The sequence below is a fragment of the Macrotis lagotis genome, chromosome 6, assembly GCF_037893015.1.
Source record: "Macrotis lagotis isolate mMagLag1 chromosome 6, bilby.v1.9.chrom.fasta, whole genome shotgun sequence".
Lineage (NCBI taxonomy): Eukaryota > Metazoa > Chordata > Mammalia > Peramelemorphia > Peramelidae > Macrotis > Macrotis lagotis.
Genome location: NC_133663.1, coordinates 224,130,029 through 224,157,526, shown reverse-complemented (window position 1 = coordinate 224,157,526; position 27,498 = coordinate 224,130,029). Strand labels below are relative to the sequence as shown.

General features: G+C 35.0%; 1 protein-coding gene and 1 pseudogene across 1 annotated transcript in view; both read right to left on the bottom strand.

Annotated features, from left to right (window-relative positions):
- Positions 1 to 27,498, bottom strand: part of RBBP7 (RB binding protein 7, chromatin remodeling factor) — a 135,373-nt gene that overhangs the window by 86,240 nt on the left and 21,635 nt on the right. The gene's annotated exons all lie outside the window — the stretch shown is intronic.
- LOC141492358 (small ribosomal subunit protein uS8-like) lies at positions 14,310 to 16,698 on the bottom strand (annotated as a pseudogene).

Genomic DNA, 27,498 nt, shown 5'->3' with positions numbered 1-27,498 from the left:
AATAGAACCAGATGTCAACACTGTTATTCAATTGAAAAATTAGATGAACTTGTGCAAATTTACCTGAGATAAAAAAAGGATGTTCTACCTAAGAAATGAATTTTTTACTAAAAAGTTCTTTTGGACTGCTGATGAAGTTCTATTTGGTTTTTGTTGTTATTGTTGTCAGTCCTTTAACTAGAGATAAAATACCTTTTAAAAGTTTTATTTGTTTTAATCAGCAAAGATCTGCTTTTGCACCCTCTGTACCTCCCCCGCCCATCTAATTGAGAACACAGGAAAATCAAACCCATACCCTTGTATAGTTAATCAAAATAAATTTCCACATTTACCATGTCAAAAAAAAATTGTCTCATTCTTCACTGAGTCTTTTATCTCTCTATCAAGAGATAGGGAGCAGCATCCTTTGGATTTGTGGTTGTTCCACACACTGATAAGAGGTTCAGTCCAATACTCTTCTATCATATTTATGTGCCAAAAATTATTTAATTCATTCCTTAGTTTATGAGTAAACTCTTCAGATTTTTACCACCCTAAAAAGACATAAATATTTTTGTGCATTTGAATTTGTTTTGTTTAAGACTAATCTCTCTCTTAATCTTGTAATTGTTCAGTTCTGTTTGATTCCTCGTGACCCTATGGATCATATACATGGGTTTTTTAAAAAAAATTATCTATTTTCATCCATATGAACATATATATTTTTAAGTTACAAAATTTCCTTTACCCCCCTCCCTTTCCACCACCCTTCCCCAGCAGCAGTCAAGTTAGCATTGTACATACATATTTTTGATAAACATGTTTACAGATTAGTCATTTTTGGTATGAGGAATTAGGATTAAGGGAAAGAGATATATGAGATAATTTTTATAAAGTATTCATCAGATTCTGAATGGTTGGGGTTTTTTTTTGTTTGTTTTGTTTCATTTTGTTTTTCTTCCTCTGGATGGGGATAAAACATTGTCTATAGCTAGTCTAATACAGTTGTCCCAGTTCTCTGAACTGCTGAGAGGAGCTGCTTCCATCAAGGTGGTTCATGTCACAATGTTGTTGTTAATGTGTACATTGTTCTCTTGTTCTACTCCCTTTGCTTAGTGTCAGATCCTGTAACTCATTCCATGCTTCTCTGGAGTCTGACCATTTATGGTTTCTTATAGAACAATAATATTACATAATATTCATGTGCCATGATTTGTTTAGCCATTTCCCAATTGATGGGCATCCCCTCAATTTCCAATCCTTTGCCACTACAAAAAGAACTGCTATGAATATTTTGGAACACGTAGAACTTTTCCCATTTTTTATATTTCTTCTGGAAATAGATCTAGAATTGGAATTGCTAGGTCAAAAAACTGTAGGAACAATTTTATTGCTCTTTAGGCATAGTTCCATATTATTCTCCAGAATAGTGGGATCCATTCACAACTCCACCAGTGTCCCAATCCTTCCACAACCTCTCCAACAGTGATCATTTTCCATTTTTCTCATCTTGGACAATCTGATAGATGTGAGGTGATACTTCATAGTTGTTTTAGTTTGCGTTTCTCTAATCAGTAATGATTTGGAACATTTTTTCATGTGATTATATATAGCTTTAATTACCTAATTGAAAATTGTCTATTCATATCCTATAACCATTTATCAGTTGGGGAATGCTTGTAACCTTATAAATTTGATGCAAGTCTCTATATTTTTTAGAAATGAGACCTTTATCAGAACTCCTGGTTGTGAAGATTGTTTCTAGCTTTCTGCTTTCCTTCTAATTTTGGCAGTATTGATTTTATTAGTGCAAAAATTTTTTAATATAGTCAAAATCATTCATTTTGCAGTATATAATGCACTCTAATTCTTGTTTGGTTATAAATTTATTCCTGTTCTTTAGATCTGATAGAATATTTCTTAGTCTATTAATTTATCTATGGTGATTCCCTTTATGTCTAAATCCTGTGCCCATTTTGACCTTATTTTGGTATAGGGTGTGAGAATGTAGACCTATGCCTAGCTTTTGTCATACTATTCCCCAGTTTTCCCATCATTTTTTTTTTTTTTTGTCAAATAATGAGTTCTCATCCCAGAAACTGATGTCTTTGGCCTTATCAAATGGAGGATTGCGGTAGTCATTTATTGTGATTTCTTTTGAACCTATCCTAATCCACTGATTTACGGGGTTTTCTTGACAAAGATACTGGCATGATTTGCCATTTCCTTTTCCCTCTCTTTTTCTGGATTAACATGGCAAACAAAGGTCACACTCAGGGTCACACAGTTAAATGTCTGAGGTCATCTTCCTGACTTCAACCCCACTGCTTTTGCAATGCAGTCACCTAGTTACCTCAGAGGTTAAGTGACTTACCCAAGGTCACACAGCTAGTACGTGTCTGAGACCAGATATTATTTCAGATTTTCCTGACTCCAGGCCCATTGCTCCATTCCCTAGGCCATTTAGTGCCTCCAATTCCTTAATCTATATTCCCTTTAATTCCCCTTTTCCTCTTTCCCTCCTATTTTCCTATTTACTGAAATGTATTTCTGTCTTCAAATGTGTGCATATAAGTTCTGCCTTCTTTTGTCCAATTCACATGAGAGTGAGATTCAATTATCAATTCTCTCCTCGCTGTTTATATAGATATTTTCTTTTATACCTTAATTATGTGAGACAATTTTCCCTTGTCCTCCTTTCCCTTTCTACCCTGTCCCCACCCTCAAGTATTCCTCTCTTCCCCTCTTTCCTAACTTTTCTTAGATATTAAGATATAATAGAACTATTCCCAGGTCTCCTCTAATTGGACTCTCTCTCTGTGAACCCTGAAGATGATGAATTACCTCTTCATATTCAAATGCAAAGTTTATTCTTGTTTAGTCCATTATCATTTATTTCAGTATCATGATTATATTTCTTTTCACTCATGTGTTTGAATTTCCGAGTTTCTACACAGATCTGGGTATTTCATCAGGAATTCTTGGAATTCCCCCTCCCACCCACCCTTGGGGGGCAGTTATTTGCTTGAGTAAGTTATTTTTCTGGAAGTCTAATATCTTTTGCTTTCTGGAATTATATTCCAGGTTCTTCATTTCTTTATAGCAGTAACTTTTAAGTCATGAGTAATCCTAACTATGGCTCCTGAGTATTTGAATTCTTTCTATATAGCTGTTTATAGTATTATTTTCCTTGACCTGCATTTTGGTTATGATGTTCCTGGAAGTTTTCATTTTGTTATTTCTTTCAGGAGGTGACTGATAGATTCTTTTTATTTCTACTTTGTCTTTTGGTTCTAAAGTGATCTGAGAAGATTTTTAAAAAAAGATTCTTGAAATATGATATCTAGGCACACTTTTTGGTTTGGTATTCAGATAAACCAATGATTATTAATTTTTTTCTTGACTTTTTTCCAGATCAGTTGCTTTTATTATTAAATAGTTTTATCTTTCTTCTATGTTGTCAATCTTTTGCTTTTATTTTAATCTTTCATCTTTCATGGATAAGACTCATGGAGTTATTGCTCCTATTTACTGCTTTCAAATTTTCAAGGAGTTTGTTGTTTCAAGTTCTGCAAGATTTCAGCCCAGGTTTGGGTCTTTGCAAGAGTAGACTGCTACTAGATCCTGCCCATTTCAGTTAACTGGTAAGTTCTATTGGTTCATAGTAGTACAAACTTCCCCTTGGTTTGGGATTCCTGCTTTGCTGATTCCCCTGTTGGCTGGGCTAGACATTGGATGTGTGATGCTGCTCTGAACTTTGAACCATACTACTGTGGCTGCTAGCTTCTGAGCCTCCTACTTTCTTGGTACACCATCCTGGGCTTCCCTATCTGGGAAAAATCTCTTCTGCACAGGTCCCCTTCTCACTTTGCTCTAGATCTACAACCCATAGCTGGTTAGTGGACTACAAAACTTTCAGTTCATCCCTGTGATCCCAGTGCTCTGGTATGGTGCTGGAGGAGACTTTGTTTTGGGATTTCCTCTTTCTCTGTTGCATAGCTTCTCTTAGGTTACTTATGTCTTCTTAGCATGGCATTGTTCTTGACCAGCTCCATCTCCAGGTTCCACAAATCTCCATATCTTCCTATGCTGAACTAGGATAGATGAATGTGCAACTGGATTTTCCCATCAGGGTTCAGTCTGGTGTTTCTAGATCTGTATGGAGGAGCTTGTGGAGTAGAGCTCATGGCACTACTTCTGTCTCTGATCTAATTAATACTTAAGAGTTTACAAAATTTCTAAGTGTTGCAGATTAACATCAAGGTATTGATTAACTTCAGTTTGGAGCAGTGGAAGTACTCTAACTTTTCAGTTATGAATTCCCTTGAATTAAGGTGGTTTAAAATACAATTTCTTCCCCGCCTTTAGTATCTGGATTTGTCCCATGCTCACCTTGGCAATTTGTATATGCCCCACAGAGCAGAAGTGCTGAGGAAATGTACTATCTACTATTCTAAAAGAGCCATAGAGTTTCTACACTTAACCCTTTCTCTGGGACAAGCAGAGTTGTGGATCTGCCCAATTAAGAACCTAAGGGTTGGAGGGGAGGAAAAAATACATTCTAGACATTGGGCCCAAGCATTGAAAATACAGTTAGGAGATGAAATGTTGCATGGGAGGAACAAAAAGTAGTACCATGTAGTTGGATCCTTGAATGCATGGAAGGGGAGTAACATGTAAAAAGAACGGAAGGGTACAAAGTGATTAGGTTATAATGGGTTTTAAAAGTCAGAGGACTTTATCTTTGATTCTGAATCAGTAGTCTACATCATGAAATGCACAGAACCAAAACCAGTCCCTGAATTCTGCTACTTTGATGAGAGGGTTCTAGAAAGGAGGGCCCTTTCTTGCTCAGAGCTTAAATGGTCTGTTAGGATTATTTAGGCAAGATTCTCTAATATTAATTGTGACACAATTATATCATATTACCTATATTAAATATATTTCATTAAAAAATCACAATCCCAGCTTATAATTGATTATCTGTATAGTCAATAAGCTCCTTGAGAATAGGGGTTATTTCATTCTTTGTACTGCTTCCCCAGAGCCTACCTGGCACACATTAAGTACTTAATAAATATTTATTTGCTTGCTTAATCAACCAAGATGTATGAAATACATAGATGACATCCTTTCTAGAGTCATTCTGCCAAATCATTGGCAAATTAGGTCCCCAGAAGGCAATGATTACTACTACTCACATCAGGGTTAGGGGAAAGTAACTTCTAACTGTAGTTTTCATATGTCTACCACTGTGCTCCACATTATCAATCAGCCGTCAGTTGATTTCTATTATCTTTTAGAAAAAAAAGGATTTACTGCAATAATATAGAAGATTTGTCACAAGAACAATTTCTTAAATTATATTTGAATCATTATATTATTGATTAAGAAGGCGACAGTATGGATATTGGCTCCAGAAAAGACTGTGAGAAGAATGTCTTTGTATAACATTCCCCTCACAATATTCAATATAATGTTCAAGTCATGCTATTATTCATTTGATGACATGATATTTTGTAGTCATGAAGGACAATAGCAATCATCATCAGAATGATCAGACCTGAGATTTAGGAAAATTACTTAGGCAATAATTGGTAAATATTAAATGAAATAAATAAAAGCATATCTTAAAAGGAAGAAAATTTAGCTCCAAAACATCCTTGCATTGGCAACAGTGGATAAGAGTGAGAGACCTGGAATCAGGAAGACAAGTTCAAATCTGATCTTAGAAATTAGCTATGTGGTCCTGGGTAAGTCACTTAATCCTGTTTATCCCAGTTTATACATTTGTAAAATGAGCTGGAGAAGAAAATAGTAAATGACAAACCATTCCAGTATCTTTGTCAAAGAGGACACAAAGAGTCAGACATGACTAGAAAATGACTAAACACCACTATGAATCCTTACACTTAATAAATTTGACCTTAGAAGATTAGATCCAATGGTTTATCCAGTTTGACAAGAACCTTTTGATTCCTGATACTGTCACCTACTACTGTACTAGCTATTCTTCTTAGTATAATGCCATCTGCAAAAGTGACAAATGTGTCGTCTTTGTCTTTATCCAAGTCATTACTAAAGATGACAAGCAGTGTTGAGTCAAGTACAAGTAGGTACCTGTGATACTTCACAGGAGGTCCCCTGCCATGTTGACAGTGAACCGCTAATAATTACTATTTAAGTCCAACCATACAACCAGTTCTAAGCCTATCTAAATGTATTATTGTTCAGAATGTATCTTTTCTTATTCTTCACACAAAGATAAAGTGTCCCCAAAGCCTTAGTGATTTAAGTTTTAATCACTTAAAACTCAACTGATTTTTTCTGGAACATCCTGTAGAATGAATTTTCTTTTTATCAAAGGCTTTGATAAAATAGATGTAAGGTACATTAATAGAATTCCTTTCATCTGTCAATTTTGCAACCCTATCAATAAAAGGGAAATAAGGTATCCTTCTAGATTTTGAATGGACTGGTCTGAATCCTTGCAAGTACTCTGCTACCCATTTGACCTAGATTTTTGGTTTATGCCTGCTCTCCTTTTAAATTTGACTCCCTTATCTTTACAGGGGCTTCCCCCCATCTGAAGGTTGGTTCTGCATCTGATTGAATTTGAGATCTACACCTGCTACAAAAGTCATTTAATTTTAAGGATAATTTCATTCATTAACACCATGCTTAGCTTAACATCAAATATTTAGACAAGTTCAGCATCAAAGAGGTCCTAGCATGATTCCAATTATTTCTCCACTACTGAAACTGGCTCATTTCAACTCATTTTTGAAGATTCAATATTAATTATGATACTAGTAAGTAATTTACTATGTGTCAAGATGAATGGGAGCAAGCACAAACAGCATGGGCAGAGGAAGCAATGTAGGAATGATAGAAAGTGGTGTGATATAACTATGAAATTCTGGAAATTAATGGGAAGCAGTCAACAAGTATTTTTGAGTATTTGTTCTGTATTACTGAATGGTGTGCCTTTAAATAATGTCTAGATTGGCTCTGGATTTGAGAGGAGGAACACAACTGAGCTTGTTTTTCATCCATCTCTAAGCTATGGTGCTAAAAGAATGGGCAATATTATAGAAGAGAGTGGCAGGACAGTGGGACTTGTGGAGGAGAGACATTGATTGACTGGGGATTTGCAGTTAGGTGATTGAAGCTTGATAGAGCACCTGATCTAGAATTAGGAAAACCTGAGTTCAAATTCGGTCTTAGCTTCTAGATAAGTCTCATGACTCTGGGAAAGATATTTCACCTGAGTCTCAGGTTCTTCAGCTGTAAAATGAGGATAATAGCAGTATCTATCACTCAGGGATGCTGTGAGGATAAAATTAAATCATATTTGTAATATACCATATAAAACCAATTATTACCATTATTATTATTATTTTTAGATCATTATTATTATCATTATCATTATTGTTAACTGAATAAGTCAACTGGGAAAAAACCCTCATCTACATGCTAATTAACATTACTCTTTTCATGAATCTACTTACCAGTACATGGTGTCATGGGAAAAGCATTGGAAATAAAAACTGTAGATTAGATTTAAAGATATGTATTGAAGTCTATTTGAACTTGGGAAGTCATTTAATCTAACTCAATTTTCTTTTTCATAAAATGGAAATAATAACATTGATACTCTATTTTAGGGGTTTTTTTTGAGAAAATAATTTACAAAACCTTGGTACCATATAAATGTATTATTATAATTTTTGGTGATAGGGATTGTGCATTCATTGGTATATGGAATTTCCTCATGAGAAAACTCCTGTCAATACAAGCCAGGTACCTTCTCTGCTCAAATCTCAGAGTTGCTTAGCACACTGAGAATGTTAAGTGAACTTGCCAAGGCTCATACAACCTGTGTGTGTAGGTGTGATTGGGGAAGGAAGGAGTGGTTACTATGTGACAGACACTGTGATAATTATCCCAGTTGGTCATCATAGCAACCCTATGAGGTAGGAGCTGTATAATCCTCATTTTAGAGTTGAGAAAATTGAGGCCTCTGCCCAGAATTACATAGCTAGTAAGTGTCTGAGGGTAGATTTGAATTCAAATCCTCTTGACTCTAAGGGCAGCTCTCTCTTCACTTTTCCATGTTACTATTGTCACTGTACAGTGCTTTTCAAATTATACAGCTGTATGTACTATTTTTATAATAATAACAATAATAAGGTAAGAAGGAAGATAATAAGGTTGTCTATTGACTGAAAAACATGTAAACACTAGGTTAGCTTGGTGATATATGAGGGATACAGGTAATAGGAACAGATAAAAAATGATTCTTGGATTCTACTTATAGGTCTTGGTATATTGCGAGAATATTATAGCTATTGTGTCCATCTCTATTCCACTGTTCTATTTCCTCCCCTCCCCTTCATATTTATTGGAATTTTATCAGTCAGTCAATAAATGTTATTCTGCATCTTACAACTAGATATTGTGTTAGGATCTGGGGAAACAAATATCAGCATGAAATTCTTCCCAGTTCCCCAAATAAAGAATTCTTACAGCAACCTTGCATCTCTGGTAATATCAAGTTTTTTAGGGAACTTAGTACCAGTTTTTCCTGAACACAGAAAAGATGGGGAATCTATCTTAAGGCAATAATTTTTCTTTTGACCTATTTCTTTTCTCTTTCTCTTTTCCTTCACCTCATATCAAATCTGATTCTTTGACTCATTGATCCCAAATTGGAAGGAATTAAGTTTTTAGAGGGAAGAGGGGAATAGAGATATGGGAAGCATAAAATTTTCATCCCCACAGTCACCAGAACATCAGAGAGCATAGAAGCTTCTCTCCTCTACATTTCAAATGGTGCATTCTTAAGTAGGTATCTGGAGAAGAAAGTGATCAAACCATTCTTTATTTTATTTTTTTTAAAGTTTTTGCAAGGCAATGGGGTTAAATGGCTTGCCCAAGGCCACACAGCTAGGTAATTATTAAGTGTCTGAGGCAGGATTTGAACTCAGGTACTCCTGACTCCAGGGCCGGTGCTCTATCCACTGCGCCACCTAGCCTCCCCCAAACCATTCTTTATTAAGTTTCTTTTTTTATTTCAAACATCTCAATTTGAGTGGAAAAAACCCAAGCAATATTTTAATTTTTTTAATTTTTTATTTTTTTAGTAAAAAAAATTCTTGGAAAAAATAAGGTCAACTAATAAGGCTGACAACACTAAGTTTGGATGATTTATGTCTAAGCTATTCTTTAAAGGGGAAGTATGCATTCTACTGGCAGCTAGGTGGTACAGGTAGAGTAGGTAGACAGGAATAGTTTAAATCTGGTCTCAGACACTTAGTAGCTTACTAGTGACCTAGGCAAATCACTTAATCTATTTTACTTCAGTTTCCTCATCTGAAAAATGAGTTGCAGAAGGAAACCGCTCTGGTATCTTTACCAAGAAACCCCAGATGTGATTATGAAGATTTGGACATAACTGAAATGACTGAATAACAAAAAAAAGTATATTATGTCTAAACTTTATTAGAATTAAAATTACTTAAGTCGTTGTGATTACTTTGTAATTGTGGTTGTCTCCACTTACATAATGCAAGATGACAATCAAGTAAATATCCTAATTAGTCTAATATTAAAAATGATTTAAAAGTTGAAAAGAATCAAGGAATAAGCCACATGTCTTTTGAAAAGTTTGAGTTTCAGAAAACAAGTTATCTGAGTCCAACTATTTCATGTGACCAGTCAGATAATTTAGCTTGCCTCAGATTGGAAAAACATTTAAAGCAAAGGAATAGAAATTAATGATAAAATCTTAAAGTCTACTAGAATACGGATTATATTTATGTCAAAACCAAAGCAAAAAGGACTAATTAACAAATGTTTCAACTCTTTTGTAGGTTGGCAGATGGACTCTAATCAAGTGCTCTGGAAAAAAGGGATCTTGAGCTTAAAATGTAAGAAAAATAATTTTAAAGCACCTCAGGGAGAGTTTAAAAAAAACCCAGTGAGTTCCAAGACAATAACAGTAATAACAATAACACCTTTACTGAATAAACAGATTGTTAAGTTAAAAAAAGAAATTAAATTAAAATGCCCTTATTAACTTTTTTTTTAAATTTTCTGTTTTGTAGGTCAGAGAATCAGAAAATATTAGGAGAATTTATATCTAGTCAGTGCAATTTCATCGGAAAGAAGTATTAGAAAAAGTGATTAATGATGCAAACAAATTTGTTTCCAATAAAGCAAAGGTTTCAGAGAACACAGTTGAAGGTACTGAAGAGGGGAAGGATTGAGTTAATTGGAGACAGAGTATGGAGAAAGATATAAAGGGAAAAGGCTTTGTGTCTTGGATGATGGTTCTGAATGACAGGGATTAGGGTAGTAATAGTTGGGATATAAACTACAAGACATTACTAACACCAGGACAGAGGGAATCCTGAATCAGTCAAGGAAGCTAATAGCTGCAGTGTTCAAATCCAGCCTTAGACTTGTCCAGTTGTCATTTGCAGCGTCATGCTGGACAAGATACCTACCAGGGTTGTTATGAGGATCAAATAAGTTGAGGTATGTGTTTTTAAACCTAAAGCACTACTGATATGCATGTTTTTATTAATTACAATATTAGTTTGATGATTCTTCCTAATCCTTGTTCCCAGATGAGTTCTGCTAACAGGATGGGAGAAAGATAGGTAAATACTTTTTAGCCACAGAGGGACTTTAAAAATGTCTTTTCCACTGTGAATTCTGTTGGCTTATGCAGGCCTTGCTTTTTCAAGTAGTTCCAAGTTGTGGGGCTGGGAGGAAAGAAGAGAAGCTGAGCTGAACAAAACTTTCACTATTGTCTTTAGATCAATGCTGTAAGTTTCCAATGAAAATCTGCTGAATCAACCTATTCTAGCTCTACCAACCATACAATCTATGGCTGTTAAGTCCACATATATCTATTCATGTTTCTATGATACCAGTACCTACTGAATTACCAATATTTCTTGCTTTAAACAAGTTTTCTGGTTGAAAACAGACTTACATAAAAAATAGGGAATGATTTTTTAATTTAAAAGGATACTTTAAAGAATAATCTGTACCACACCCTCATCCTCAAGAACATTTAATAGGATTGATTTTTACAAAGAGTTAATTTAAATATATAATTTCAGGAATATTGTGCAATGTTGTAAAATGTCATATAGTGAAAAGTGGGTCAGTTGGATGACCTAGGAGATAGAATATAGAGCCTGGATTAGGAGAACCTTAGCTCAAATCCAGCCTCAGACACTTACTAGCTGTATGACCCCAGGAAGTCACTTAACCTTATTTGCCTCAATTTTCCCAGCTAAAAATTGAGCTGGAGAAGGAAATGGCTAACCATTCTAGTATCACTGCCAAGAAAATGCAAATAGTGTCAGACACAATTAATTGACCAAAAAATATAAATAGTATCCAGAACTTGAGTCAGTAGACTCTAATTCTATTTCTTCAACAAACTCTCTAGATGGCCTTGAGTAAAACCACTTGATAATTTCTCATCTGTAAAATAAAGGGGTTGGATTGCCTGATCTCTGAGGTCCCTTTTAGTTCTATATTTCTGTGATTCTATGAGGTTATTTAATAATTTGGCTCAGTTCTGTATTCATCTGTATAGGGAGAATTCCTTTACTAATGCAGATGGGAATCTGCTCTGAAGTTTTTTTGTCTTAGAGAACTGGCTAGGGCACAGAGAGTTTAAGTTATTTGCCCAGGGTTACACAGCTGGTATGTGTCAGAAGCAGTACTTGAACCCAAGTTTTTCTGATGCTGAGGATGGTATATCTAGGCTATACCTTTAGGATCCTTTTTCTCTCCCCCTATAAGAGACATTCCACGATTTATAAATGGTCAAGGGACAGATTCAAAGCTACTAATGATCACAAGAAAAATGCCCCAAATCACTATTAGAGAAATTCAAATTCAAATGATTCTGATATAACACCTCACATCTATCAGATTGATTTACATGACAGAAAAGGAAAATGAGAAATTCTGGAGGTTTTGGGGAAAATTCATTTTTGGTAGAGTTGTAAACTGGTTCAACCATTCTGGGAGACAATTTGAACAAAGGGCTATAAAACTGCATATCCTTTGACCCAGCAATGCCACTGCTAGGTCTATATCCCAAAGAGATCAGAGAAAAAGGAAAAAGACCTATATGTACAAAAATATTTACAGATTGTCAGAATGTCAGTAGGCAACAGAAGGCAAAAACCTCTTTTTTTTTTTAAAAGATGAAATAATGTTTCATATTATCTGTAGATGGACCTGTTTTGTATGTATGCCTGCTCATTTCCAGGTCTTTGTAGCCCTTATGGGCTGATTTGGGAATTCTAGAAGCTTTAATAATACCCTTTTTCTAATGAGTTGTGTTTATATTTCATTAGCTATGCTATGTTGCTGCATGGAATGATAATGACTGATGCTTGGAACAGTGCCAGGCACATAGTAGATGCTTAATAAATGTTAATTGATTGTTGATGATGATGATGTCATTGGATACTTCTCCCATTGAGAACCTCTCCCAGCTGTATTCCTGAATCACTAGTCTTCTCTACCAATTTCCAGTAGCCTTCTCATCCTGGAAGATACCTTTGTCCCCGAAGTCACCTCTTCTAACTGGGTTCTGAGTTCTTCCCAGAGCATCTATTTTGAGGAAGCAGCCACTCCTTCATTCTTGTCCTGGTTCCATTTCTGACTATTTAGACTTCTCTCCCAAGGTCACTTCAGTCCACTGCTCCATATCAGGTTTTTGGCTATCTATTTTTGTGTTGTCTTCTCCCATTAAGCTCTCCAAGAACAAGGATTATGCTTTTTGTTTTGCTTGTATTTGGATTTCCAGAATTTAGCAGTCTGGTATACAGTAAAAACCTAATATTTTCTTGTTGACTTGACTAGATGAATTGATTTAAGGGCAGGTAGGTGGCATAATAAATGAAGTTCTGGGCTTGGAGTCACATAGACTTATTATCCTGAATTCAATCTGATTTCAGATATTTAACACTTGTTTGATTCTTGAAATTATTTCACCCTGTTTGCCTCAATTTTATCATCTGTAAAATGGACTGGAGAAGAAAATGGCAAACCACTCTAGTCTTGGCCAAGAAAACCACAAATGGGGTCACAAAGAGTAAGACACCACCACCAAAGAACATTTTATACCAACTATTTGATCCATGCAATAAGCCTGTGAAATGACTATTATTGCCCTCCCTTTAACAGATGAGAGAACTGAAGAAGATAGAGTTTAAATGATTTGAATCTAAGTCCTCCTGACTCTGAATCCAAAACCACCACCTAGCATAGAAGATCAATAGCTAACCTCAGGATCAGGAAAACCTGGGTTCATGGTACATGTTGGTTTTGTGGTGATGAAAAAGTCATTTAAATCCTCAATGGCACAGGCAACTAAGTTGCAGTGCAGCTATAGATGTGCCTTGATATAAGTTTCCTCACTAGGAGTTCCCAGAACAATAAAATATTAGGTTTTGACCTCCTTTTCCTCCCTCTCTCCCCCCAAAAGAAAGTAATATTTAATAATCTGTCTTTGTGATGGCATTTGAACAATGCAGTGAAGTAGCAAAAGAATGGGAGAACTGATAAGGAGTGTTTTACTACTTAGATAAGTACAGGTAACAAGATCTGGCCTTTAAATTCCAAATATGCAATAAAAGTAAATCTATTGTCTTCATGTCTATCAAATTGTTTTCTCCATTTCTTTCATTTACATTTTGTCTAGAACCATGCCCATGGATGATGTTTAACAAATATTTGATTAATTGATATTATCATGTATCTGTGATCTCATCAATAATGATCTTACTTCTAAACATATGACTTGCAATCCAACTCTAACTGTCTATCCTAGTGCAGTGATTGTCTATTACTCTTATACAGAAATCTGTCTAATATGCTAGGGGTTCTCATCAATTTCTCTTTACATTCTAGGGACATTCATATAGCACACAGACTATATGCTTTTTATTCCCAGCTAAAATCATGTATGAGCAGTTAGAGGATGTAGTACATAGAGCCCTGGAGTCAGTAAGACCTGAGTTCAAATACAGTCTCAGACATTTAGTAGCTGAGTGACCCTGGATAAGTCACTTAGTACTGTTTGCCTCAGTTTCTTCATCTGTAAAATGATCTGGAAAAGGAAATGGCAAACCACTCTTGCATTTTTGCCAAGAAATCATCAAATAGGGTAACAAAGTATTGTATGTGGTTGAATGCCTGAACATTACCACATATTCAATTCACCTTTTTCAATCATCTATTTCCTTAATTCTTTTTTCCCATTGGAGCATTTTATTTGTATATAGGTTTTATATCCTTAGAAAAAGAATCATAGGATTTTTTCCTCCTATGTGTTTTTATCTCACTTTCTCATGGTCCGTGATGCCGGTTGAAGTTGTAAGCACAGTGAACACAAACTGATGGAATGGTAGCAGATTATTCTGCCCCTTTTCCAGATCTTTCAATTGAGCATCAAATCTGGGGCTGATTACACCACACTTGTTTAATCTGCCTGTGAGATTCACAACAATTTTTCCTGAACTGTGATCATCAATGATCTCAAATTTGTCAATGTAACCATGCTTAATCATCAGTTAAGAACTGGCATTTTCCTCACTTTCCTGCATTGTTGATGCTTTTGAGAGCATCTGCCAGGACATTCATGCGCACCATGGTGGTGGCACTGCAAGATGGTGGAAAGAGGATGGATTGGGTAAGTGTGGAGAGATATATCTATTTCCTTATAACATGATTGATTGTTTATGTTTAATACATATCAAATCTCTAGCTTTCATAGGGAGATGAGAGGGAAAGGAGGGAGGGAGAAAAAATGTAGAACTCAAAATCTTATAAAAATATTGAAACTACCTTTAAATATAAAGTTTTTATAATTATCTATTTCTGTGGATGAAGTCTTTTATTCTAGTTCCTGTTCACAGATAATAATTTGTTAAATATTGAAGCCTTCTTACATGACAGGTCACCTCTTCATTGCCACTGAATGATAATTTACATTTTTGGAAGGAGATTGTAGTGTTTCATGAGTCATTCATAAGTCTTACAATTGTTTTGGTAGAGTAGCAGCATTAAAAAGAAAAGCTTTCATGTTAGGAGAAAGTTTGCAAGACAAGATTGAGAAAGACTATATTGAAAACTGTGAGTTCAGAGATGGTCCACTTAAATGAATGTAGCTTTTGGAACAAAACAAGCTGAAGTCTTTTTTTTTTTTTTTTAGGTTTTTGCAAGGCAATGGGGTTAAGTGGCTTGCCCAAGGCCACACAGCTAGGTAATTATTAAGTGTCTGAGACCGGATTTGAACCCAGGTACTCCTGACTCCAGGGCCTGTGCTTTATCCACTGCACTACCACCACCTAGCCGCCCCCAAGCTGAAGTCTTAAAAAGCTTATAATTGTCATTTTCTTGAAGATTAATCGTCCACTTTTATTTTCACCTGTCCCTCAGCTTTCATTTGTGACACTAAAAAGCTGTAGTATGTGGAGTAGACACACCCTGGTAAAACCATCTCTGAACCAGGCTAACCCAAGTTGAGGGTAACTGACTGGCTTCCAACCTGTAGTTGAGTTAGGGGATGTCTACTCTAAATATGTGAATATTTCCCCTGGTAGATTGTGTGGATAAGAACAATTTGTTACAATGGCCATTGAAGGTAGTTGAAGTAGTTGCTGAGGAACTCTTAGAGCTTGGTGAGACATTAAATTTGCCAAAATCATCCACTATATCCTAGACAATTCATTTTGATTTTTGTTTTGCCACTGGAATTCAATGACAGACAGTGAGGTTGTTGATTTTGCACAGTTTTGCCTCACTTAAATCATGAACAAGTCAAGACACCATCTGATGATATCATTGATCCTCTTCAAAAACAAGGGACAGACAATAACAACATTTAAACACAATATCTTTTATTGAGTGGATATTCAAGAAATATTTGCTGAATGAGCCTTCTGGGTGCATATTGAACTATTCAGTCACAGTAGGACACACTGTATATGTCATTGGTCCTCTTTGAAAATGAAAGATGAATAGCAACAAGTAGTGAATGAAATGGAATTAAGGAGAAATACAAATCACTCTGTAGCTAACCTAGAGATGAGTATTTCTTCACAGAGCTATTTTTGGTGATAGAATGTGGTCTGCCACTAAGTCCATATTTTATATATCATATATAATTCTTCTGTGTCTATTTTGCATATTGATTAATAGGAGGAATCCCTGTGTATTTGATCACATGGGAAATTTATCCTCTTCAAAATAAGTAGACTCATTTATTTCTCCTGATTAAAAAAAGTAGTAAAAGGTAGCAAAATGTAGGGAGCTTCCTTATGAACATACAGATTAAAAAATAAACAACAAAACCTGCATGTTTGAAGAGATTTTTAAATAGCTTACTACTTTTAAAGAGTCATAGATTGGGGTGGCTAGGTGGCGCAATGGATAGAGTACTGGTCCTGGAGTCAGGACTTGCAAAAAAAAACAAAAAACAAAAAAAAGTCATGGATTAATTTTAAAAACTCATGGATTAATTCCACCTGATGCATTAAAATATTTTGCATTGTCAAACATTCTTAAAGCAACTGCAAACTATTAGTGATTATATGAAAAACGTTCCAAATCAGTAACAGTAAGCAAAGCAAATCAACCCTGAGATTTCACCTCATACTATGCAAATTAAGATGACAAAAGATGGAACTACTCAACATTGGAAGTATTATGGAAAGATAGGTATATACAAATATATAGTTTTTAGGGGTAATTTTTGCTAGGCGATAGGGTTTGGGGACTTGCCCAAGGTCATGCAGCTGGGCAATTATTAAATATCTGAGGTCATATTTGAGCTCAGGTCCTCTTGACTCCAGGGCCAGTGTTATATCCACTGTACCACCTAGTTTCCCCTAATATAGGGCTGATGAAACTATTAGTCTAATGATTCTGGATAGCAATTTGGAATTATTCAGATAAAATAAATAAAATGTCTATACTTTTGACCTAGAAATTCCACTGCTAAGTATTTATCTCAGGGAGGTCAGTAACAAAAAGAAAAGTTCAAAATATAAGTAGCTGCACTTTTTGTAGTAGCAAAGAATTGGAAACAAAGTAGATGCTCAATTGGGGAATGATTAAATGGTTGTAGTACTTGAATATAAATGAAATATTACTATATTATGAGAAATGATGACTATAGGAACATGGGAAAGCTGATACAAACTGATCTAAAATGAAGTAAATAGAATTAGAAAACTATATATATATATATATATATATATATATATATATATATATATTATGAATACAACAATGGTAGGGATGGAGTCAGGAAGATTCATTTTTCTGAATTCTATCTGGTCCCAGGCTCATATTAACTGTTTAACTCTGTACAAGTCACTTAACCCTGTTTGCCTTGGTTTCTTATCAGTAAAATGAACTGGAGATTAGAATTGCCAACCACTCCAGTATCTTTGCCAAGAAAATCTCAAATAGGGTATGAAAAGTTAGAGATGACTAAAATATGACTAAACTTAATGCTATAATGGCCAAGTTTGGACCTAAAAATAGAAAAAGAAATGTTTCTTTGTAGAGGCTGAGTACTAAAATTAAAGAACCCTGTGAATACTGTCAGCCTTAATCAATATGTTGGTTAGTCTTGCTTAACTTTTCCCCATCATCTTTTTAAAATTCTTTGTTATGAGAGATGACTCTTTGGGAGGAGGAGGTAAGACATGTTGGAAAATGTAATTATTTTTAAAAGAAAAATATCAATAAAATTACTTTCAAAAAGCAAAATACCAAAACAAAAGCTATTGTTCAGTATGTCTAATCTGATTATGAAGTATAGGAATTATAATATACATAATATTCATAAGATAGGAACATAGATGAGGTTATAATGCTAGTCAGTTTGTCAAAAAGTATTTATTAAGTATCTGCTATGGGTGAAGAATTGTGTTAAGCTCTGGGGATTTGAGGGAAAGCAAAGGCAGTCCTTGCTCTAAAGGAGCTCAAAATCTAAAGAGTTGAATGAGGGTGGAAATGAGAGGGAGGGGGAGGGGGAGGGAGTCATGTTACCCTCATGCTTTGACTATACCTTATCCATCTCTTCACTTGCAAAATGGAACATTTTAGGGTTATGTTCTATATATAACTTTCACACATGGTACTTCAGATCTGATCTGATGACAACAAAATTCAATAAGGATAGGACTGTTCACCTCCATCATTCTTTTGCTATGAACTCTTTCATTCTAAATCTAAAATATGCTTCCTTCTCATTCACCATAACTTTCCATGTGGGTAGCCACCATCCTCCAACTCTATACATTTTTGGAAACCAAGTTTGGGTCTTTGCATCCATCTGTATAATGTGTCATCTTGTTAGATTTGGCAAATTGTTTCAACTTTAGAAATGAATTTCTTTTTTTTGGGGGGGGAGGAGGGGATGGTTCTTATTTTGTTGGGTGAAGTGTTACCTCTATGTATATTTGCCAAGCTTGAAACACAGAGATTATAACATTTTGAAAGTATGTTGAAAGGAGAAAGGGGGGATATTTTAATTGAAAATGCAAACAGAAAGCTCTGATGATCAGCAGAGTATATTTTCAAATAAGAGGATCTTGGGATACTACTGCTGCATTTCCATCAATTACTCAGAAAATGTTTGTTTCCTTCTGGGTTCTTTGAACAGAAATATCTGTGGAATGAGAATTAACCTTCAAGTGGAAAAAGGTATTCCGATGACTATCCTCCCTCAAGGACACTTAATTTCCTTTTGCCTGGTTCTATATTTAAGATGTGCAATTTGATCTCACATTAGCACAGGACGTTTTTAAAGCAATTTACAGCCATTGTTTTATTTCATCCTCACCACAGCTCTGTGAAGCAAGTTGCTCATTTTGGGGTACTTTTTGTGCAATTTTTGTAATTGATGAAATTGAGATCTAGAGAGGGTATCTCCCATCAACCTTGTATTCATCTTGGATGTACATGGATTTATATTTAGTGCTTCATGTATTAGAATGTAAGCTACTTGAGGGCAAAGGCCATCTGTTTGTCTTTCTTTACACCCCCAATACTTTTTACCATGCCTCATATATAACAAATACTTAATAAATGCTTGTTGACTGAAATAGTTGCTAAGTAATGTGACCAGAATCACATCATATTATTTTCCTTTTTTTGATTGAAAAATGAAGACAAGAGACTTGCCCAAGATCATACAAATAGTAAGAAACTAATGTCAGAGGTAAGGTTTGAACTCAGATCCTCCTGGCTCCAGGGCTGATGCTCTATCCACTGCACCACCTAGCTTCCTCGCTAATCACTGTCCTGGTGGGATTCAAACCCATCAAATTCAGCAACTTAACATGTTCAGTCATTTTCAGTTGCTCAGTTTGACTCCTTGGCAAAGATATTGGAATGGTTTGCCATTTTTCTTCTCCAGCTCATCTTACAGATGAAGAACTGAGGCAAATGGTTAAGTGACTTGCCTAGTAAGTATCTGAGGCTGAATTCAGAAAAATGAGTCTTCCTGAATTCAGTCTTGACCTTCTATCCAAGGCACCACTCAGGTACCTTGCCACTATCATATTACTTCTTAAATTTAATTGACTTCTATTATAGACTATTCCAGCTTACAAATCAGTATTTTGTAAATTGTGAGGCAGATAGCATTCCCAGAAAGTAATATGATCAAGTGCTGGGGCTTGCAGGATGGAGAAGAACCTAATCCAAGAACTCTAAAGGGAAGAAAGCCAAAAACACCAATCTATAATATTCATATTACTTTGACCAGTACTTAATAGCCAGAATTTAGGTAAAGAATTATTTATTTTTTTTAGTTTTTTTTGCAAGGCAATGGGGTTAGTGGCTTGCCCAAGACCACACAGTTAGGTAATCACTAAGTGTCTGAGGCGGGATTTGAATTCGGGTCCTCCTGACTCAAGGGCCGGTGCTCTATCCACTGCACCACCTAGCCACCCTAACAGAGATTTATTTTTAAAGTGTTCTACGTATATTATCTCATTTGATCTTCACAATAACTTTAACACATAGGTGCTATCACTGACCCCATTTTACAGATTAGAAAACTGAGGCTGAGAAAAGTTAAGTGACTTGCCCCTGGTAACAGACCTAGTAAATGTTTGAATCAGAATTTGAGCTCAGGTCCTGCTGAATCTGAATCTAGTACTCTTATCTATAAGTACCATTTATCTGTCCCTGAAGAAGTGCTACTTCAGGGATTTAGAGGATTTATATTATGTGATTGTGAATATTCCCACTAATCAGGATCACAAACCTCTCACATGACCTCTCATTCTGTTTTATTATTGTTCTATAAACTTTTCTTTCTCAGGTTGTTAACAATTGCATTGTTAATATTTAACAATGTTACAAAAAACATTGTTTGGCCATTAGTCCAGAACTTGAGTACTTGGTCAAGAAGCATTTGTTCAGGACCATCAGATATCTCTTCCTTTCACTCCTTTTTTTGGGTCATACACTGACTAGAGGAGTTGTTATTCAAATTCAGCTCCTATGACTTCCAAGGCAGTATTACCTTGTCAAATAGCAAAAAGCAATAGAGGGAGAAATGAGTCTAATTGTTAAGACCCAACTATATGGGTGATACATGAAACACCATGATTTCTGATGAATTAAAATTGTGTATAAGTAAAAAGCTCTAGACTGAAAAAAAATCAGTGATACTTAATGGAGGGCAAAGGAGAGGTTCTTGGTGATGTAGGCAGGTTTTAGTTAAGTATCAAGTACAAAAGGATGAAGAATTGAAGTAAAGGAGATCTCATTTATCTTCCTAAACACAAATAATTTTGATTAATATCCTGCATTTTACCATCATTGAAGACATCTAAATGAATAAAATAGAATAGTAGATGCTTCTATTTGGGGATGATACTTGTGATTGAATAATGTTCCAGAATTTCTACACATAATTTTCTTTGTCCACTCAAAAGTATTTGTCCTTATAAATTCAATTAGGAAAAAGAGTGAGGTACCTATCACCCACATAATGATATCAATTGTATAGTCTAATGGGTTAGTCCATCAATATATACATGTATACACATATACTATATATATGAATATGTAAATATATTTATATATATACATATATATCAGATGGGGACTCATGATTGACAACTAACTGAGCCTAGAAGTGAATAAAAGATAAAAAATTGACTGTATGACTTTTGGAAAGTTGCATAGTAAAAAAGAATGCATTTTTGCTACCAATATATTCTCAGTGATGTTATGAGTCTATTAATGTTAGAACACCAAAATTTTTTTTCATCATTTAGATTACACAGACATCTATGACAGTGACAAGCACTTTTGTCAAGTACATGTCATTCTGTTTCTTACTTCTCTTGTTATTGATAATTAGAGGATTATTAAAAATCCTAGATGATATTAATATATGCTTAGGAGGCACCTTTATGGAGTAGAATTGCTTTTGTAATGCACTTATAAGAGCCACAATGTGGTCTTGTGTTCTCAATACATTTTGGCCAATTAAATAAGAGTGGCAACTAGGTGGAATCCTTAGATATTAGTTTATCATTTAATCTCTGCCTCTGTTTCCATGACTGTAGTTCAGTTGTTTCTCAGTCATGTCTGACTCTGGGTGTCCCCATTTGGGGTTTTCTTGGCAAAGATACAGGAGTGATTTGCCATTTCCTTCTCCAGCTCATTTTTACAGATGAGCAACTAAGGCAAATAGAGTTAAATGACTTGGCCAGGGTCACATAGTTAGAACATATCTGAAGCTGGACTTGAACTCAGGAAGATCAGTCCTTCTGACTCCAAGTAGACTCCATCTACTTTGCCACTTAACTGCCCACTTAATAAATACATGTCCCCTTTTCTTCCCTATGAAGATATGGTCTACAGATCATTCTCCTAAAATATATATGTGTGTGTGTATATATATATATATATATATATATATATATATATATATACGTATATATATATACATATACGTATATATATATGTATATATGTTCTTGAAGGTTAATTTTATAGATCAGAAAACTGATGATAGGGAGCTTAAATGACTTGCTCGGGGTCTACACAGTCAGTAAGTGTCTAAGGAGGTGCTTCCTGACTCCAAGAAAAGTGTTCTTACCTATTTCACTACTTAGCTGTCTTACAGTTAGTTTTGTCTCTCAAGGGTCTTTAGGAAGTTGTGTTACTGTCTATGATAATTTTTTTTCTGATCATTTAGATTCCTCCCTTCTTTCAAAAATCTTGAGATTGGTCCCTTAAGGATTTCAAAAATTATATAGATGGACTTCTGTGTGTTCATGGTCTGGGTGCTCTTTTTGACTTCATTTCAATAATGATTACTATTCTTTTATTTTCCTTATCTGACTTCCATTTTTTTCCACATTAGTCATTTGAAAGAAAACAGATTAAAAAAAGAGCAACAATAACCCATGAAAAAGTGAAAAGTAGTATGCTTTGATGAATCCTTTGTCTTGGATCATTGCATTGCTAAGAAGCTAAGTTATTCACAGTTGATCATTGTACAAGATTGCTGTTAACCATGTACAAGTAACTACTATGTTTATTCTACATTAGGTCTTGTGTGATAGGGTCTCTGACTTTTGAAGAAATGATGACAAATATCCTTTATTTTTTAATTAATATTTTATCATCCATTATAATCAAGATAATCCATCTTACTGATGTCTTACGATAAGGCTTTCTGTATACTCATTCTCCCCCCATTCTCTATTGTTTTGGAAGGCTGGTTGGAAGTTCAAATCTCTTGCTAGCAATGTGACTGCGCACAAATTACTTACAATCTTTGGCTCTTAGTTCTTTCTTTTATAAAGTAAAAGGACTAGACTAAATGACCTTTAAGTTTTCTTCAAATTCTAGATCAAAGATCCTAGGAACATTTTGCAAATTAATTTATAATCTAATTTGGTATTTCTCTTGGCTACCATTTCTTTCCTCTTTTTGAGGAGTTCAAGTATTTGTTGCTGAGGCTTTCAGGGTTCTTTTTCATTCTTTCTTATGGTGACTATTTTCATGTTCATTAACCTTCTATAGGAAAATGTGATTAGTTAGTCAATCAACATACAATCATTAAGTAAATACTTTATATTAAGTACTTTGATAAACATTAGAGATATACATGTTGAACAAGAATGAAATGACTCAATATCAACAGTAAAATACAGAAGTTAAAGCCATTGCTCATATCAAGAAGTTTACCTTAAGAGATGAAAACACATATATTTATATATATATATAATATAAATATGATATAAATAAAATATATTAAAGTAAGCTTAGAGGTGAAGACACCAACAACTAGGAGATCTGAGAAGGGCCTCTTAAGGATAGTTAATCTTGAAGAAAGCCAGAGATTTTTTTTTTTTTTGCTTAAGGTAAAAAATAAATTTAATATATGACAATCATATACTGAGCACTTTTAATATATGAAGAAAAATGGCTTCTCCTGCTTCTCTGCCCATTCTTATCATGATGCTGTATACTTGAGACTTAAGTCCTTTCTTTTTGAACACAAGAAATTGATGTCCTTATACAGGTCTCAAACAGAAAATTACCCGGAAACATTCACAAAAAGGAAAGTGTCTTTGACTCTTTGGAAAGATTCAGATTGGTTTCTTACCCACTTGTTTCCCTCCAACCTACCAGCACAAATGACATTTTCCCCTTAAAAATAAACACAGATACTACTCAGGTGAAAATAATTTTATCCTTCAGTACATATTACATGAATGATAGCATTTTAAAAGTAAGTTGAAAACTTTCATGTTCCATTCTGCTTAGAACATTTCATTTTTATTGGGTAATACTATCAACAGATGTGTTTATTTACTAAAATCTATTTTTTCACTGTTAAGGGAAAAGAGCATTTTCCCTCACTCAATAAACTCTGCTTGAACTTATTTCCTAAACAATATAGGATTAGACAGACATGTAAAAGTTTTTTTACAATGTTTTTATAAGAAATCATTTTTAAAAAATTCAACATGTTTCTGTTCTTCAGTTACAATATTTCAAAGGTGTTTTAAGACAGAAGTATTTGGAACACACCTGATTCTGTTCTCATAGCTTAGATTTCAAAGCTATTGAGTGTGTGCCTTTTTCCAAGCCCTTGGTTTATGATTTTATATGTGTATTATAGCTATATATAAATGTATATGCATTTTAAAATTAGGCCTCATTGAAATTAAAGGTCAGTCTAGAATTGGAGAAAGCTCTGAGCTAACATTGAACTATTAATTAAATTACTTGTGTATTCAAGACTGCCAGCTTAAATGCTTGCTTGTCTATGAAGGTTACCCCAAAAAGGTCAGATTTCCCTTTCTGCCTCCAGCAGGTTCCAGAGCCATCCTATGCTCACAGCTGTTTGACTCTATGATTCAGATGAGAGTGGACCTTCCCTCTTTGCTTTTCAGGTTTAAGTGGCATGAAAAGATGACCAACTAGTGCAATACTCATTTAGCCAAAGATTTTTAGTGCTTCATTGATAACTAAACAATTTGACTGGAAGAAGCAGGGTCGGTGAATGGGACTTTTTGATGGCTCTTTGCAAAAAAGTTCATTTTTACCTTGATTGTACTTGTTACAAGAATCAATTTTGTCTAGGACCTACTTAGCTGTCTTACAGTTAGTTTTGAAGAAAAAACTTATTTCTCAAATAAGCATCCTTCTCATCCTGTTTTATTTTTAGCCAAAGAGAAGCTATGACAATTGCTCTCAACTCTAGCTCTAGATTTAAAAGGCATTGTGCAAATGCTAGGCTGGCTTGAAGGTGTGTCCCTGGAGGTCTATTAGAAGGCAACTCCAGTGAATAAAGATAGAGGCTAATTAATGCAAGATAGAAGAAATTATTAAATACACAGAATCCTAGAGGAGTCTGGACTTCCTTGCAATATGCCAGAAATAAAAAAATCCTGGAGTGAGAAGGCTCCAACATGGAACGGAAATCTGATCTGTTGTTCTCAATAGAAATGGGTCTAAGTTCATAAGATAATGTTAAACTGTGGTAAGAAAAGGATAAACCAAGTAGTCAAAATGACATTTTACTGACACTGTACTTGCGTGACCTCTCAGAAGGTGGACTCAGAAGCCTCCCAAGTGAGTAATGTGAATGAATGAGAAATCAGGGGTGATTGTAAGTGTGTGTTTGTGTGTGTGTGTGTGTGTGTGTGTTTTAGGTTTTTGCAAGGCAAATGGGGTTAAGTGGCTTGCCCAAGGCCACACAGCTAAGTAATTATTAAGTGTCTGAGACCGGATTTGAACCCAGGTACTCCTGACTCCAAGGCTTTATCCACTACGCCACCTAGTTGCCCTGATCGTAAGTTTTTATAAGAAAATAAAAGTTACTAAGGGTAGGTGGAAAAGGTGACAAAGTGGGTAGAAAGTTACCAATTAAAATGCTTTTCTGTGGCAACTATGCCAACAGGATGAATTGTAAAGCATCTGCAGTAAGCCCAAGTGTGGGTGAAAGGATAAAATTATAAAGCTGTTCATTCTAATTTTGCAGGCTAGAAATTAATCTCTTTCAAATATTCAGACAACTCTTATTTCTAATCTCAGGTTAGAGCATAGTATTAAATCTCAAGATTCCTTTAGGGAAAGAGGGGAATTCTCATTAGGGCATTCCTCTGGAAAGCCAGAGATTCTAAGAGGAAGAGGTGAAGGAAAGCAGTCCAGACAAGTGGAATAATTAGTTTTATAAAAAAAGTATAGAGATGGAAGATGGAGAATTATGTGTGATGAACAAGAAATTGGATGGATTACTGGGGTGAGTAGAGAAGAATAAAGAAACCTGGGTGGCACTATGGATAGAACACAGGGCTTGGAATAAGGAAGACTCATCTTTCTGACTTCAGATTTGGCCTCAGACAACTTACTAGTTTTGTGACCTGGGCAAGTTTGCCTCAGTTTTCTTTTCTGTAAAATGAGCAGGAGAAGTAAATGATAAACCATTTTGGTATTTTTGACAAGACAACCCAAAAATAGGTCATTAAGAGTTATAAACAACTAAACAATGACTAGAGAGAAAAATAATTTATAAGAAGACTGAAATGATAGAATGAGATATACTGTGAAGCACTTTAAAAACCAAACAGGTGTTTATTTTTGATTCTCAAGATAAAAGGAGTTTGAGATGTCTCTGGAATATCCAATTTAAAATGTTCAATAAGTTACTTTTTTGAATACAGTAAAGAGACCAGTGCTTGATGATAGATTGGCAAATCATCTGCAGAGATAAAGGGAGCTAGTAAATTCACTATGAGAGAAAATTCAGAAAGAGAGGAGAGAAGGCAGCCCTTGACAGAGCCAAGGGGCACATTTACAATTGGGAGGCATTATAAGAATGATGAGCCAGCTAAAAAAACCAAAAAAATAACCCCCAAACTCTAGAAGTGGTCAGACAGGCAAGAGAAAATCTATTGTATTTGCGCATGATGCCTTCTTAATTTCCTATTTTCATTCTTATTTTGTGTTCATTTTGACCTTTTCTCTGGCTAGTTAATGTTCTAGTTGCACAGAAATAGCTGATTTTGAAATGATTTCCTCATCAGTAACCAGTTGTTTCCTGTTGAGATAATGTGAGTGGGGTGGGTTGATGAATGTGTGTGTGTGTGTGTGTGTGTGTGTGTGTGTGTGTGTGTACACATGTGTGGTTTTATTTGTTGCCTGCCACATCCAGAACTTTCAAATTCTTTTCTTGAAGCCAGCATCTATCACATACAGGCATGTAGCTTCTGATTATAAGTTGATGATTTTGTTAATTTTTCAGTTCCAAGTAATATTTCTTCTAAAATTAAAAAAAACAATTTGGCATGACTTTTTTTTAAAATACCACTTCCTAATGACTCCTGATGCCATATTTTTTGGGAAACTTTTGATCTCTTTTGCTTATGTTCCTTTTCCAAGGTAAGAGAATCACATAATCTATGAAATAGTGTTTCTTTGGGTACTGTATATTTCTTTGGAAACTGACCTTATAAACTTCTTCATTTTCAGAACTGTGAACTGTCTTTCCATGTATCAACAACTTTACTATGTCTTTTGAGGCTTTTTACATTGAGAATGTCAAGTATTTATATGTTACAATACTTTCAATCATTTGTTGTTGTTGAGTCATTTAGGTTGTCTGACTCTTTGTGACCCCTCTTAGGGTTTTATTGGCAAAGAGACTGGAGTGGTTTTCTATTTCCTTTTCCAGGTTATTTTACAAATACTAAAACTGAGGCAAACAGGGTTAGGTCTTTTGCTCAGCATCTCAAAACTAGTAAGTGTCTGAGGCTGAGTTTGAACTCATGAAGATGAATATTCCTAATTCTAAGACCTATGCTCTATCTGCCATGCCACCTAGCTGCCACTTGCTGCTCCAGTCATGCTCATCCATTCAATCACATACTTCATCAATTCATTGATCATTAGACAAGTATCCCATATCTTAAAATA